The following is a 13,871-nucleotide window of genomic DNA, read 5'->3' as shown; positions in this document are numbered from 1 at the left end:
CTTTTCAAATCGTTAGGTGCTGTGGACCAGCCGTGACCTTTAACCTCTTGATTTAAGGCTGGCATGCAGAGGCAGCAGGGTCAGAGCAGAGATATCCCGAGGTGATCTGCGGGCTTTTATTCAGACAAATGCTTCAGGAGTCTTTAGACAACGTTTCTCTTTTCAGCAGGACGAAAGTCAGAAGCATCCGGTCGAAGAAACCGGAGAGCTCCTCAGAGGTCGATATCCTTCACCAGACTCGTGTGAAGATCAGACAGCATCACAACAGAGAGCTGCAGATAACAGCATCTCTGATTCAGGCAGGTCTGCACAATACCTTTACTTCACTTCTGCCCAATGTCGTCGTAGTTAACTAAAATAAGCTCAAGTCTAAAACTAGACCTGAAAAAACATTTCAATTAACTAAAGTAAAATAAAACCGAGCCTTTAAAACACATTACTGAACAGGGATGACCCCTGAAGGTGGCTCCAGCTTCTTCGGTTCTAAAACTGAACTGAAGAAGCTTCTTGGATAAGAGCTGAAACACCTCCAAGAAACTCAACAGTCGCTTTCCATCCGAGCTCCTTAGACCACCAAGGCCTGGCTCACTAGGAACCTACACAGACACTATATAAGGTCCATTTACCATCTGGGGAATTTGGAGAACAAGTCAACACTTCACACTTGTGATTGGGCTCCTCAAATCCTTCCTGGACCACCTTTGCTTTGTGGCAGGGCACATTATCCTGCTGAAAGAGGCCGCAGCCGTCAGTACCCCAAAAAGGTTGATCGTGTTCATCTGGATGTTTTCAGTGGGAGAAACGTTTCATCCAACTGACTTCTTCGGTCTCAGCTGACTGCAGGTTTGCCCAACCTTATAAACCCCCATTGTTCATTCAGTTTCAGTCGTTGTGCAAATGTATTGTTTATAAGGTTAGTGACGAAACGTTTCTCCCACTGAAAACATCCAGATGAACACAATCAAGCTTTGGGATTTACTTACCTGAATGATTGAGCCTGGATCAAGACCATCAGGGAGTACCGTTTCCATGACAGGGTGTGCCTGGACTGCTAAATAACCTCCACATGGATGGACATTATACAGATCATTGCCCAAAGCCACCAATGTTCAAATAAAGCCGAGACTTCAATGTCCAGCCTATCCGAATACTTCCTGCCAGTGAAAGAGTTCAGATAATGCAATGAAACAATAAGAAAGTTTGAACTGAAGACAAAGAGCTCAGCTGGAGTGTTTGTTGACATCATGTTTCCAGGGTTAAGGACGTTCAAGCTTAACAAGATAATCTGGAAGTCCTGAGAGTCAAAAAACATGATGTGTTTTTCTAATTGTAGCCTGATTGAAACTGTTTCCTGTCTTGTGTTTGTGGATGAACTCGTCTGAGGTAAAGCATCACCAACTTAAGCCTGTTCCTCACCTTGACCTTTGATCTTACCCTTCACCTACTCCTGTCCGCCCTATCACAGGAGCTCTTTGGTAATGTGACGGGATGTTCCTAAGAGAACCTGGCTGTGACCCAGTATGTAATCCATGACCGGCTGGTAAGTTGGTGTTTGTCTCTAAGCTAAAAAGTTGTAGAACCAACTCGTCGTTGCTGTGGTCACTGACAGGTTTCAGGGAAGATGCTGAGCTGTCTGCAGCACTCGTCATTTGCTCTCCCGGCGGTCTTCAAAGTAAAAGTTGTCCTACCGCTGAAAACAACATACTTTAAAAGGCACAACTTTTACTTTGAAGGGGAACAGACTCTGTTTCTAGTTTGGTGAGTGTCTGCAGACAAGTCGGCCTCCTCCATGCTGCTGACTTTAGTCACTAAAGCAACAACCTGCTGCAACCATCCACCAACTGGGAGTCAGCAGGTTACTGACTGGTTTCTGGGCCTGTGTGGTTGTGGCTTTAGCAACTACTCACACTCAGGTAACATCCTTTACTTGGTAACAGCAGGTCACCGACCGCTCTGCACGCCTGGCGCCCGGACTCTAAGTCGTCGCTGGTTATGACCCCAAAGGGAGAAAATTAGAAAGGTCAAACGTAACCAAGAAATAATTTTTTGTCCTCTGACTGAACGGATGCCAATGACGACCTGACACTATCAACCCCCCCCTCCCCCCATTGGCCTTATCTCCGTCTCCCTGGTGAGCAGTCTGCTGTTTGCTGTCTTTGTTGACCTGTTTGTTTGTTCATTCCTTTTCTGGATGTCGGCCCATTTTTACCCCCCTGCCATCTGTCTCCCCGGGCTTCCTCTAACAACTTGTTATGAAACTGGAATTCATTTAGTGCTGTATCTAAACGAGCGACGAAGCCAACCCCTGGTTGCAATTTAGGAAATGAAATTTTAATTAGAGGTGCAGCGATTTCATTGATATCAAATCAGCGACATCAGGCTGCGTGATTAATCATTCCTGGGAAAACTGCGAGAGACTTGGAGACACAGCCAGCCTGCAGAGCCATCTGTGTGTTAAATAGTAGATGGTGCAGGAGGAGCTGTGTCAGTAATGTAGGTCTGTCCATCTATTTAGGGCTGATTAATTGGAGCACTTTGAATAAGGCCACGGAGAATGAGAGAGAGAACGGGGAGAGAGACCACCGTGATGAATGGATAATCCATGTGCCGTTTGCACAGCCACCGCGGGGACTGTGGTGACTTACTGGGCCAGATGACACAGTCTGTTTGCCGTACAGTCTGAAAAAAGATGCGAGCAGATTTCGTCTGATTCTTGATCTAATTTGGAGAAACTTTTGAGGATCAGCGACAGTAAACACAGACAGGCGTCCTGCTCGCCACGCGGAGGCACGTAAAGCGGTCGTGGCGCCTAGCTGACACAGCCAACGGGACGAAATCAGGATGAAGTTCCTCTCGAGATTTCCTCCTGATCGTCAGATAAACACACTAAAGACGCTCTGAGGGATCTTCACGTAGGTTGAGGCTCTCGTCCACAGACCTGATTGGTCAGTTGGGGTATTTTTGGTACTCGCTGATCACCGATCAGGTCAGGTGTGCTGCGTCGGTTACCATGGTGAACGCCATTATAAAACACAGAGTGAGGCTCAGTGACCTCAAGTCCTACTCAGGCTCTTTGACCTGCATGCTCAGCTCTGATTGGTCAGTTTAAGAGAAGACCTGAAAACTTTTGAACCAAAAAAGTTTCATGCTCAGCGCCTAAATCCTAAAATCACATGGTCACCACAGCGATGCACCATCATGACGAAGATCTCTGTCTCACTGTTGAATTGTGGCTTTGCGGTCTCCTCTGCGCCGCGTCCTCGCCGTCGGTCTGTTTGTCATGATGCATGTTAGCGTCTGCTGTGACTGCAGGGCTCATCATCTCCAACCTGTCCTCTGGATCACGGACCCAGCTGCAGATTAGTCATTGAAGAACAAAACGCATTCTGACCCACAGAAAGTCACCTAGCATCAGGTTTAACCTTGAAGGTGGTTCAGTTCTTGGTGAGGTACGCCACCAAACCCGGGCACGCCGGAGAGACAGCTGAGCGTGAAGGTAAAGGTGATTTATCAGTCGATCGATGTCCTTACCCTCAGCTGTCACCGCGGGCAGCAGAAATGAGCTTCGTCTGAAGGGTGAGGAGGGTGAGGAGGGTGAGGAGCTCAGCCACGAGCTGCTACTCCACATCGAAGGGAGTCAGCGGAGCTCCAGCAGCCCCGCTGGGTGATTCTGGCAGGAGGAGAGACCGGGGCTGTGGATGGGTGGATGCTCACTGCAGCACAAAAGGCCCTTAGCTTTTGTGTGTGTGTGTGTGTGTGTGTTCAGGGATGTGCATGGATATGAGTGTGTGTGGGTGGCTGCTGGCTTTTGTCATGGTGTGTGTGTGAGTGTGAGCTGTGTGGGTGCTGCCTGTTTGTATGCACTGCATGTGTGTTAGATTCTGCTGTATCTCAGCAGAATCTAACACACACACACAGACACACACACACACACACACAGACACACACACACATACACACAGACACACACACACAGACACACACAGAGGAATATAAAGAGGAGGCATCAGGATTCAAGGCTGACTCTCAGAGCCACACACTGAAGCATCAACACTCTCGGATCCTCCAGTAATATTAATAACTCTCAGCACCATCGTGGATATTCACCTGTGACGTTTACAAATGAGCAGCTCTCATAAGTCAGTGTGTGGGTTTTGGTATCTCCTCTACGCTGATGATATTCCACTTTAGCTCCCCCTCAGTCCCAACAAGTCCAGGTGGATAGCATCATCGTACCAATCAGGACATCAGGAACCGGATGGCTGAGCTTCCTTCGCCTGAATGAGGATAAGACAGGAACGGTGCTTTTCATCTCCTCTGACTCCATCAGAGTCAGACCCGCTTGTCCACCGATGCCAAAAACCTCTGACCCCGGCTTTGACCTCGGGGTTTAAACAGAGCTTCTTTCACCGCCGCTCCATATCCGGGTCAGAGCTTCCTGTGAGAGATTGTGAAATTGTCGTTCATGCTCTCGTTTGCTGTCAGTTGTACACCTACACTGGTGTCAGTCGGGCCTCCAGCTCTTCCACAATGCTGCTGTCGGCTCCTCGCAGGAGCTTCACTGCACCAGCTGCAGTCAGGTCTAGAAGCCCTCCACAGTCTGGGTCCTTCCCTCAGCATCCAGGTCAGTCAGATGCTGTGTTTGACCCAAACTGTGGAGTCTGCTCCCTCCATCTGACTCCGTCTGATTTCTAGTTATTTCTTTTCCTTAAAAACTATTAAAAACTGAACAAGGATTATTTTCAGGCTCTCTGATGACTCCATGTGTTAGAAACTTCTTTAATAATCTGAGATGTTTCCATCATCTACCTGATCATCTGACATATTTCACAGAGGATGATAGTTTAGATTAACTTCTGAAAATACAAATATGAACATTCATGAATTCATATTTAATATTTGTGCTGTGAAGCGAACAAGGACACTAAAAGGTTTTAAACAGATTCTGTCTCAGTCGAGTTTCTGTCTCTGCTGTTTGTGGATGAATCACAGCCGTGGGCTTTTTCACAGCAGCAGGAAATAATTCCACTAATGGCGAGTCCGGTGCGGCGATCAGCGCGCCGTGCCTCGGTGATGTAATCAGCCTCACCTGCATTCAGACAAGTCAAAGTAACGATTCAGATCAATGATTTATTTACTCCAAAAGATCAATCAAAGCAGGCTGGGAGGAAGGAGAAGGAGGAAACCAGCCCGAAAGGACTCATTTCCTTACCTCGCATCTTAGCCCCTCCCACCAAAGATGCGAAGCAGGAAGTGAGGAAAGAGGGCGAAAAAGAGACATTGTTCCCTTTAAAGCATCATGTTTGACCAACTCTGCACTGACCCCTGATAAGAACACGAGCACAAACTAAAGAACAGCTCCTGTTTGAAGCTCCTCCTCCTCGTGTGGTTTCCATATTCCAGCTGTGGCCACGCCTCTTTCAGGAGAGACACACCTGTGCATCCTCCTCTGTCCGTCTGATGCATTGCAGGATTTGAGAGGTCACCCGCAGGAGGTTAGACAGCGAGGCAAGCCAAGCAGCAAAAGTCCCAAAACCCCCTCAAAGCTCCGCGACACGAGGCTCCGCCCACTGTGCAGAGTGAAAACAGGCTTTAGTTTGGCGGTGACTTTAACATACGTAATCTGATCTGTCCTCAGAGCCCTGGGGATTGAGTTCAGTCAGCTGATGAAACCCTTCTGTGGGTCTGTGGAGACACAGCCTGCACGAGCTGCAGTTCCTCCGACGTCCAGCAGAGGCAGCAGTGAGCAGTGCTCATAGACTCCCATGTTAAAACTTTACAGCAGAAACAAACATGCTTACAGACGATACAGGAGCTGTTTCTGTGGATAATTCCCCCTCATAACGTTTTTATAACTCACATTAAAGTCTGCACTATTAGGGGCGTGGCCTCTTTAACCCGCAGCCTCCCCGTTTGTGCTGTCTGATCCTGTCGGAGCATCTTTAATGACATCGTGTGACCAAAAATATGGCCGCTGTGAGGTCACTGTGCCTACAGCGTCCAGCCCGTCTCTGTTTCAGCGCTCGTGCATGCTGCGTGACGAGCCCAGCAGCCCGCAGTAAAGAGCGCACAGACAGCAGAAGCTGTCACAGATAAACGGGCTCTTCAGTTTGTGTAGGAAGAGCAAAATGCAGGACCATTAGCGTACCGATCATCCTTTGTGCTCGCTGCATGTTTACCTCATAGGCAGAGCGCGATGAAGCACGATGAAGAGGAGGATTTTTAATGTGTGTCTGTGTGAGGGCAGACGGGCTACTCTGACAGATTCATCCTGCTGCTTTTGTCAGAGTGAAAGAGATTCAGGCAGGAAGAGAATAGGATACAAGCTCCAGCATGAAGAGGAAGAGGAGATCAGGAGGTGCCGATTATATAAAACCTCACAAATATCAGCCGAGCTATTTTAAACCCAGGCTCAGAGAAAGCAGCAGTGTGGGCTGATATGTTGGCCATCACAGCAAACCCAGTGTGTGTGAGTGTGTGTGTGTGTGTGAGTGTGTGTGTGTGTGTGTGTGTGTGTGTGAGTGTGTGTGTGTGTGTGTGTGTGTGTGTGTGTGTGTGTGTGTGTGTGTCCTCCCTGCAGAAACCTGGCGGACTGGGACTTTAAAGCCAGGTTACATAATGTGTAACTGGAGCTTTTATCAGCGTCGAGCTCCTCCAGGTTCCTCCTGGTCGGAGCATGCCCAGTCCTGACTCACAGAGGAGGCCCTACATCCGTGCGTGGAGGGCGTGCGGACGCCGGGAATGTTTTCATACGCATGTGAATCTGTCAGCAGGGATTTGGACAATGAAATCAAAGACAAAGTGTCTGCTATTTCTGAACGCTGAAAGCTTAAATGCTCTGCACTTCCACGCCGCCTTTTAACCCGAGCACGGCGGTTTGGTGCTTTCTAACTCACACTCCGAGCTGCTGGCAGGATCCAATCAGACACAAAAACGTCCACCTTTGGTTTTCTGAGCTGAAATCACACCAGTGTGCGCTAAAAGAGCTCCTTAACAATTCGTCTGAGTAACATTTTACATTTTTGCTTTATATAAACCGACTGGCAAATAAAACAGGCCAAGCGGCGAGAACACGAGCTGTTCGCCACCTGTGAAGGGCTGCGTTTGCACTCAACCACAACCACACGTCAAATGAATCTGCAAATGAGCAAAACAAGAAACGCAGAAAGCTGAGAACCGAACGAGGATCTCCAGGCTGAGGAACCCCTAACTGATGAAGGCGGGGCGCCAGATAAAAGAGATGATCCCCCATCATGCGTGGATGTTCACGGCTCAGGTGGGAGAATCCGACCTGGTGGAAAAATAAATGCACACCTGCACAAAAAATAATAAATAGTGATAATAATGGTGACGGAGGTTCAGAGGTCAGCAGTACCCGAGCCTTCGTGAAGCCTTGAGCCGTCTCTGGTACAGTTTAGGGTTTACAAACTGTGACCTGGCCCGTTTCCTCCACACCTCTCCCACCCGTGGGAGCGCAGAGTCCACGTCACACGCTCACCTACATATATTTATAACCACAAACCGATGTTCCCTTTTCTCTGAGCTCCTCAGAAAGCTGCCAGCTCTCGGCAGAGACCCAGATCTTTCGCTGCTCGGCCCCGTCCTCACACTCTGCGCCGTTCACGTCTGCAAACGGCGAATAGTGCCAGCCGATCTGACACAGCCGCGTGACGTCCTCCCTCCCCGCGGAGGCCAGGTGTCGGGTTCACCTTGAAATTCTCCCACGCAAACAAAAAGCGGCGTTTAGAGAGCGAAGCTGGATGCTGGTTAAACATGACTCACTCCTGCTCTCACAGCGCCTCAGTGATCCTGCCTCAGATAAAAGCAGCAGAAGCCTGCAGGTGCAGCCAGGTGGAGCTCACAGCGCCCTCTGCTGGTGTAACTGTGGACACCCCACAGGCAGATGCAGTTCGCACGTTTAACGATCTCAGACTTTGGCTCTGTTGTCGCTGCCAATAAAAGTTTGTTGTCCTTTGAAGTTCTGCTGAAATACTCTCGTTACTCGTTACATTACTGTCCCTGCTGTTAAACTTTTTATTATTTTTTAAATATATTTTTCACCTTTATTGCAGAGTTTTGCCTCTCGTCATGAATGAGCACACGTGGAGTCTGCCTCCCCCTTCAGGTTTGTCCTGTGGTGGGCGCCTCCACACTCACTGACGGCCTCCTCACACACACACACACACGCGCGCGCGCGCGCGCGCGGCCCGAGTGATCCCCACGATCTCCGCGCACACTTTTCTCAGGTGTGCGCGCGCCTCTTTCCTGGGGGTTGATGCGCGCCCGCCGATATGACGAGGTGGCCGAGTGGTTAAGGCGATGGACTGCTAATCCATTGTGCTCTGCACGCGTGGGTTCGAATCCCATCCTCGTCGGAAGTTTTCCCACTTTACTTCAGCGCGTGCACGACCCGCTGCTCATCTTCATCCAGAAAAACACGGGGGAACTTCCGGCACCAGCTTTCACAATAAAATCACGCCATTATCGTTCTCATAATCAGCTTCAACTCTCACATTTCTGAGCTGATCTCCTGACACCAGAGAGAGCTCCCGGGAATGATCTGCAGGGGGCGCTGTCGCGCTGGTTTCAGTTTAATCACATTAATGCTCAGGTCAGTGTGCAGATTTATTCATACTGGCTCAGAAATATAAAATCTTCTTCACATTAATTAAAGCCGGAAGTTTATGATCAAATAAAAATTTACGCCTCATACGTGACCTCGTCTCATTATTAGTATTACTGTTGTAGTTCCCGACATTGACCACAGGGGGGCAGTGTTCCCTCATGGTTCAGCTGTTTTTGCTTCATGTGCTGTGTGGGGTCATTTCCTGTTTGTGATTTTGTTTTTAATCACATATCAGTAGTGATGGTAAATTTGATTCTTTTGACTGAATCGAGTTTTAATGAGTCACTCACCAAAGTGAATCGGGTTTTTGAGTCATTTGAGTCACTGAGTCAGTTTACCAGAGAGTGCAAAAAGTGTAGATTTTCACTCAAACTTAATTTGTTTCTCTTTTCATGTAAATCCTACTGCTAAGATGAGTGATTCTAAAAGAAAACAACTATTTTATAGAGCAAAAATGAGCAAAAAATTCTAAAGGGAACATTTATTTTATTTTTATTTTAGTATTTTCCTTAAATGTGTCAAATATATATTTTCTCATCTAAATGTCCACTGAGCTGTGAGCCAGGGGGCGGTAATGCGCCTTAACATTGGTTACCAACCAAGAAGAAGAAGAAGCTGTGAGCCAGGAGGGAGGGTGTGAGTAGCTCAAATGTGCTGTTAGCATCTTAGCAGAGCGATGCTACTTTGAACCATTGACTGTAGAAAACAGTTTTCTACAGTCAATGCTGTGAACCGAGGAGCTTTTGTCTTGATGTGTACAGAGCCCCGCAGGGGACATGGGAGAAAAAAAAATTAAGATGGACTTTTGCGAGATCTCGCAAAAGTTGAATTCCAACAATGGCGGCAGCTACTTAGTTGTAATATTACTCTTTCTGGGTCACAAAATAGACTTTTAAGATATTTTGAGGCGTGAATGTAGTTGTGTAAACGTCAGATATCTGCTCGGTTTACAAGACATCACATATTTGCAAAAGTGCTCCGACGTTTTCGGAGATGTATGAAACTTTTGCGAGATTTCGCAAAAGTCCGTCTTAATTTTTTTTCTCCCATGTCCCCTGCGGGGCTCCGTATGATGTGAGCTTCTACTCAGGGTTTTTCCAGTTCAGAGCAGAAATGTTTTTGTTGAGATACTGGATGTTGTGTTTTTCTCCACAATTTTAATTATAAGCTAGATATATTTCTACTATTTCTACAGCAACAGGGATGAGTCAGTGAGTCAGTTGGGCTTGTGAATCATGATTCATGGGTCAGTAAAGTGATTCTCGAGTACTGAACGATTGTTCATGATTCGCGCATCACTACATATCAGTGCTGGCTCAGTGATGATGTCATCTTTACGGCTCAGACCTGTTCATGAAAAGAAGCACATTTCATTGGTAGAAGCGTTTTCCCACGGTTACGACATGCTGCACTTTATTCGTGACTTTAAAACTGATCACAGACATTTTCTGCATGAAAACAAATTTTACTGGACGGTTTTTACATGTCTGGATCTTTTTGTTTGGGTAAAAACAAAAAGAGTCATATTCAGAGGGTAATAAGATCCTGTGTTAAATTCCAGAGTGTTTCGTCTTTAAATGGAGTTGAAAGTTGTTTGAAAAGGGTTAACTTTGGTTTTTAGTGATTTCAGAGGAGGGGAACGACACCCAGGTAATCACATATCATTTATTTTAAAATTATTAAGAAAATAAGCCTGGATGGACCGTGGTCCATTCAGTTAAGTGTTTTACTTCGTGCTTGTGGAACAAAATTCCATGTAATCAAATTACTTAAAGCCCCCTCAGTCACAGCTCGATGTAAACAACTTCCTGTAGAAGTTTAGCCAAAAACAGATGTTCTGATCCAGGTCGATGATTATCAGGACAGCTGGATTACTGCAGGCTTACAACAGCCCGAAGCATCACAGCCTGTTCCATCAAAACCAGTGTGGGAGACCCTTTGTTATAGAAGAGTACACACACACACACACACACACACACACACACCTTCCTCGCTGGCTGTTGGTGGAAAGAGTGAGATCACCAGGTGAGTCTCGGCCCGTACAGGTGGTGTTCGGTGTCTGAGGCCACGCTGCAACTTTAGAGCTTCAGTTCATCAGACGCACTGTTGTGAGTGGCGTGCACGTGTTTGTTGGCGGTGGACTGAACGCGCTGCACTGTCTGGACATTTGACAGCGAGCCAATCAGCACACTGCAATAACTGCCCCTCCCCCTCCTCCATGTGCACAGACTTCATTAGGTGAGCAGGAAGTGCGACTGGATGGAGGAGCTTTTTAAAAGAGAACGTGACTGGAAACTGAAGTCTCGGGTTTAGGGTTTGCGGTCCCGCCGTCACTTTCTGCTCCGATGATCGTGTCCAACGTCCACGGCTGCAGATCAGATCTCACCTGTGAATATTTTACAGGAGGATTCATCAGGCGACAGAGGCAGCTGAGAAATGCATTTATTTAAATTCAAGTAGATTTTATCAGAGAGGCGACAATAAACCGAAAACTCCGACAGCAGGCCTCACATACAGATGCAAAAAACTGCTAATAATAATAATAATGATAATAATGATGATAATAATAATAATAATAATAATAATAATAATGCTTTAGGGGCATTTTAAAGACATCCTGTGGGGCTGTGCCAAACTTGCAGTTCCTCTGATGTCCAGCAGGGGCTCCAGCAGCGAGTCAGTCTCATAGACTTTCATGTTAAAACTTGTTATCATTCAAGAATCAACTGTAATTATAAATTCACTGAATCCATTCTGACGTTTCTTTTCTGAGGTTAAACCTGCACCTAAAATATTTACTGTGACATCTGATTTCAGTTTTAATCCGTTTTTAATTTGTTTATTGATTTCTGATCATCTGATGCTGTAAAAACCTCCAGCCCTGTGCAAACGTCACAGTTTCCTTTCTGCGCTTCTTTAAAGGCTCTGTGTTTGTGCACTAGTGATGGGTGGCTCTTCGTCTGCAGTGAATGAGCTGATGAAGAGTCTGAGTCCTCGCCGGCCTGCCAGGAGTACTGTTACAGATCAGGTGACTCCTCGGGGCTGAGCTGGGACGTGGGTGAAGGAGGCGCCGTCTCTCGGAGCGTTTAAAAGAAGGTGGAGGGCTCGGCGTCCAATCCATCTGCTGAGCCAACAGCAAACAGGAGCGATGAGAAGTTCGGACGCAGCCGTGCACAGACAGCACGATCGGTTTGATTTAAAGAGGAGCAGGAAGTCCGGGCGCCAGGGTCTGCCTATCAGCGAGGAGACGAGTCAGACTCTGGAGATTAGTGTCCGGCGGATCAACAGATCATCTTCTAACCTTCACACCGTGAGCAGGTTAAACACGGGTCAGTGGTCATCACAGATGGGCCAGTCTGAGCTGAAACAAGCTAACATCCCTCTGCCGCCCATCAGGGGCTGCAGACCCGGCAGAGGGGAAGTCCCTGCAGCTCCGCCTGCCATCAGAAATACGATCCTTCATGTGTTTGTGGCAAAGCGGGGGAAACCAATCCAACAGTCAGACAGACTCAGCGAAGTCCACAGCAGACCGGCACTCGCTGAGCGGCTGGAACAGCAGAAGAAGAGCGATGACATCACTGGTGTGGACGGTGGCCGTACGACAACGATGCCGGTCATAGTTAAAGATGACGACGGCGCCTGTGAGGAGCGGCGACAGCAGAGAGAGTTCTGCTCCGATGACTCAGCCGCTGAAACATTATCTGAGGACTCAGAGGTCAGAGGTCACGCAGAGACACTGGAGGAGGACGATGGCGGTGATGACGAGTACTACAGCGAGCAGAGGATCACAGAGTGGATCCTCCAGGTCAACTCGAGCCTCTTCTCTACAGGAAACACTCAGAGAGGCGCCGAGCCTGCAGAGGAGCGCGACGTGGCCACCATAAAGATCATCTACAGCGGGGACTGAACTCCCAGCTCAGGCTCCTCCTCCTTTCACAGGACGCTCACAACCAGGGAGGAGCCCGAGGTCCTCGAGGAGCAACGCTGGCAAGAATAACAGAAAACGTTTCAGCAAATAGAGCAGCTGTAATCTGGACACTGGTGATACCAGCTCCAGTTCAAATAACTTCATGTATATAAACAATAACTGTGTAATTACATGAGTCATTTAAACTTGGTACTGTGGCCCACCTGCAGTACCATCGCAGCCCACCAGGGGGCATAGTGCATTAATTTAAATAAAATGTAATCAACCTGGACGAGTGTCAGCAGATCCTTTCAGATCCCACGAGGCTTCGCTCCGACCGATGTTCTTCATCAGAAACAGAGCTTTTGATTGGTCAGTGACGTCCTGGGCTGAACGTGTCTCTGTAGCTTCTGCGCAGGTTAAATTCCCACAATCCTGTTCTGTGCGAAACCAGAGAGCATAAATCCTGCATACATGGGGCATAAATCAGTTCTATTAAATATTATTTATGTAGCGTTAAATGAACATCAGCTTTTATTCACGGAGGCTCAAACGAGAGACTAACCCCGCTCGGTCATTCTCACCAGATTGTCTCGATGGGCGGGGTTAGTGCTGATGACTCAAACTGCGATCTTGTCCTAATCCCAACAATACAAAGTTAAAAAGACCGAAGTTAAGTAGCAGATAACAAATAACTGTCCGTTATCTACGTTCACTTATCCGAACATCAGCCTGTTTCACCTGGCTGAGTTCACCCAGGGTCTAACCTGTACGTTCAAGGGGCGGGGCTAGCAGCATCTGACCAATGAGAAACATGGATAAATGTGCTCACAGCAGAGCGGCTGATTTCACAAAGGAGGACCGGTGTGTGTAAACACTGCTTTATTAATAAATTTTAGCCTGTTTGAAGCCGACTGTGTGACAGAACAGACTGATCACAGCTCTGTCTCGAGTGTTTCATTAATGTGTTAAAGACGGTCTCAGCGTTTCTCCTCTGAGCTGCAGACTCGGTGGAGTTTAACGCTGAGAGGAAAGAATAAAACCTCTTTAAACGCTGACAGAACAAAAAACTGCTGAACAGCTCAGAGGGAGTGTGACGCTAATTTCCAGAGATCTGATTGGTCAGTTACTTCATCTGTAATCTAGAAACTCCCCTACTCCTGGGCAACATCAGTTGCCATGATGATAAACCCTAATAAGAAGGATCCACCTTCACAGTACAGGAAACCCAGAGCTAATCCTGGAAAAGGAGAAATCCTGCCTAATAGTGCAGACCTTAGGGGGACATTATGACTCCGCCCCTCCGACCTGACGTGGATGCTGTGGGTTTGGAAAGGA

General features: G+C 47.5%; 1 non-coding gene across 1 annotated transcript; it reads left to right on the top strand.

Moving 5' to 3' along the window:
• Positions 1 to 8,293: 8,293 nt before the first annotated feature.
• Positions 8,294 to 8,375, top strand: trnas-gcu (transfer RNA serine (anticodon GCU)). The gene has a single exon. It is a non-coding gene; the product is annotated as a tRNA-Ser (tRNA).
• The last annotated feature ends 5,496 nt before the right edge of the window (positions 8,376 to 13,871 follow it).

Source organism: Neolamprologus multifasciatus, chromosome 19 (genome assembly GCF_963576455.1).
Source record: "Neolamprologus multifasciatus chromosome 19, fNeoMul1.2, whole genome shotgun sequence".
Lineage (NCBI taxonomy): Eukaryota > Metazoa > Chordata > Actinopteri > Cichliformes > Cichlidae > Neolamprologus > Neolamprologus multifasciatus.
Note: the sequence above shows the minus strand (reverse complement) of the source record. Positions and strands in the feature narration are given on the sequence as shown.